The sequence below is a fragment of the Lathyrus oleraceus genome, chromosome 1, assembly GCF_024323335.1.
Source record: "Lathyrus oleraceus cultivar Zhongwan6 chromosome 1, CAAS_Psat_ZW6_1.0, whole genome shotgun sequence".
In the NCBI taxonomy this organism is placed as follows: domain Eukaryota; kingdom Viridiplantae; phylum Streptophyta; class Magnoliopsida; order Fabales; family Fabaceae; genus Lathyrus; species Lathyrus oleraceus.
Window position 1 is genome coordinate 102,889,020 of NC_066579.1, and position 3,141 is coordinate 102,892,160.

Genomic DNA, 3,141 nt, shown 5'->3' on the forward strand with positions numbered 1-3,141 from the left:
GTACTGATTTGTTTAGTTGTTTCCACAGGTACCTAAGTTGCTTTAAGTTCATTTGAACTTTGCTTTGCTTTGCTTGTGGTTGGCATACCACTTAGGTATAATCCCTATTCTTCATGTAGTCTGGAAGACCTGCTGTTATTGGCAGGCACCTGTCTGAAGCCCTCCTTAAGAGGCAATGTTTGTGGTTGTTTACTTTTGTGCCAAGCAGGTTAAGTCCTCTTAAGAGGCAATTGGTAGATAAAAGGGATGTGTCATCCATCCCCTGCTATTCAGTTGTGTCTCTCATCTTGCTCACACCATGTGTTGATGCATTTTGAGTAAAAACCAAAAATCTTGTATATAGAGTCAGTCATTGTGGAGAAGAGTTCCTTCATTCTGAACTCCCACATCTTCTGTTGATTCAAGCTCACCCAGGCCCGGGTTAAGAGCTATGAGGCATAACCCTCATCTCCATTTCATCTGCTTCACCCTAACTCTCAATGTTAGGGTTAAGAGCAAACAACACCCCTTTCCAGTTGGCTTGTTTGTCGAGGTTGATTTGACCCCTTGACTAAAGCCCAGCCATGTTGTGTGAGCCTTCTTGTTTGCATATAGTGTGTGATACCTGCTCACCCGTTTGCTTACTTGCTGTGTTGTTGACTTGCTACCTGTGCGAGTTAGGATATGTTCAGATACCTCAACCTAGGACTATTGTGGATTGCATGACAACTTTTAGGCTCGAGTCAGTCTCCCTATTAGTTTGTTATTTCCCGGTCTCTGGTTAGGAGAAAGTTTCTCCCCTGTTAAGGGGAACTACGTCGCCCTGATCCTCATACCAGATGAGGTACGTAGGCAGGAGATTGAGCTGATCTCTCTGGGCACTTTCTTTTCTTTTTGCGTGTGTTTGTTACCCTTTTCTGGTTGGAGTCTGATGTAAGTCCAGCGATTGGCATTCGGTTTCCAGTTTGTGCGTGTGTTTGTTTGCGTGGAGTCTGACGTAAGCCCAGCGATTGGCAGTCGGTTTCCTGTTTGTTTGTTGTTTGTCTGGAGTCTGACATAAGTCCAGCGATTGGCAGTCGGTTTCCTGTGTGTGTTTGTTGGTTCGGAGTCTGATGTAAGTCCAACGATTGGCATTCGGTTTCCATGTTTGCCTGTGTGTCTGGAGTTGGATGTAAGACCAGCGATTGGCATTCCGTTTCCAGTTTGTGTGTTTTGTTTGGCGCGCGTTAGCCGAGCTACGAGTGCTCTGATTCTTCTCTGGTTAAAGAAGATACGTATGCATAGGATGCGATGTCCTAGCGAGCACGTTTCCCCTATCCCCGAACTACGTCGACTCTGATGTTTGTGTCTGACAAACTACGTAGGCCCAGGATGCGATATCCTGCCGAGTCCGCTTCTTCCGTCTTTCCTGTGTTTCAGTCTAGTTTTGTGCATTCTTTGAGCAGTATCTTTAGCAACCTTTCTTCTATTCTTTCTGAGCGTGGATCCCGTCGAGTACGACGGATGCGTAGGGGTGCTAATACCTTCCCTTCGCATAACCGACTCCCGATCCTTGTAATCTTCGGTCGTAAGACCATTTCCTTTCCAGGTTTACTTCGAGCGTTTCCTTTCCCTCTTTTGGGATAAATAACGCACGGTGGCGGCTCTGTTTGTTTGTTTTTCACGCCGGTTGTTTTCCACGGATGCGACAGCTGGCGACTCTGCTGGGGACAATAGAGAAGTTGACCTCTTGCTGGTCCATCTTCCCTAAGCGAGTCAATCCTAGCGCTCTTTAGGATGGTGTTGGTTGCTTTTTCTGCTTTATTTATTGCATTTATGATTATGATGTGATTGTATATATGTGCATTATGTGTTTGCATGCATCATATTATCATGCTGGCTGTCTGTTTCTCTGATGGGTGGGAGTTACAAGAGGTAAAAGGCCCAATACCCAGGCTATGAGTGAACTCTAGGATACCTAGGAATAGAGTGATTCATGGGAAGCGGGTGGTATGGCGCCACTTAGCGGAACATGGCATCACGAGCAGTTCAGATCCTGATGGGGTATTATCGTTACATACATCTGGTGTGTACATGATGATATTCTTGAAAGGGTTGTTTATCCTGCGTTTCTCTTGACCTTACCCTGGCCTAGACGACACCCGTGAGTGGGGAGGGAATGAATCATTTACAGGTACAGTTGGTGACTTGATCTGTTGGTGACCGTATCCTAATGGTGACTCTTGGTTCTTGTTGGTGACTTGGTTCTGATGGGTTCCAGATGACCTTGGGTTCCAGATGATTTTGATCTGTGGTTTCCGGTGCCGAATTCATGTCGAAGCTCTGATCCTGTGCCTTGTGATGCACAGCCAGCCAGTCATAGTTGCATCATTTGCATCATAGCATGTTTATTTTCAAAAGAAAGTAACGCAAAAAAAATGATGAAAAAATGAATGATGAAAAATGCAAAAAAGGAAAAAAGTTAACCCGCATACGCATATCCTTTTCAGGATCATTCATAATAAACAGCATACACATCATACGCATCATACCCATATCATTCTTGCATTACAGGTGTCCTTGACAAGACTTCTCATTATGGTTCCTGACTTAGGCAGGATTGCTGATCGTCGTCCGCACCGCTACGCTACAAGACTGAATCAACAGAGAAGTATGGATCAAGTTCAGGCTGAGCTGGCAGAGATGAGGGCTAACATGGCCCAATTTATGAGCATGATGCAAGGAGTTGTGCAAGGGCAAGAGGAGCTGCGAGCCTTGGCCCAGAGACAGGAAGCTGTGATTCCACCGGTCAACCGTGCTTCACCAGAGGGAGTCCCTGTTAATGACAATGTTGCTGCTACTATTCCCGTCAACACCTATGTTGTGGGTGATGAGTTGAGGGGTATCAGAATCAATGGACAACCTATTGCTGCTGAGACTGTTAATGTTAGAGCAACCCGTGCTCCAGTTCGTCATCCTGCTCCGTTGGTTGATAGGCAGGAGGATATGTTCACTCTCCTTAGCGATGATGATGAAGTTGTGAGAACTGAAGAGAGGGATAGGAAGGTTGACGCCCTTGCTGAGAAAATCCGTGCCATGGAGTGTCAGAACTCTTTGGGCTTTGATGTTACCAATATGGGTTTGGTTGATGGGCTGAGGATCCCTTACAAATTCAAGGCGCCA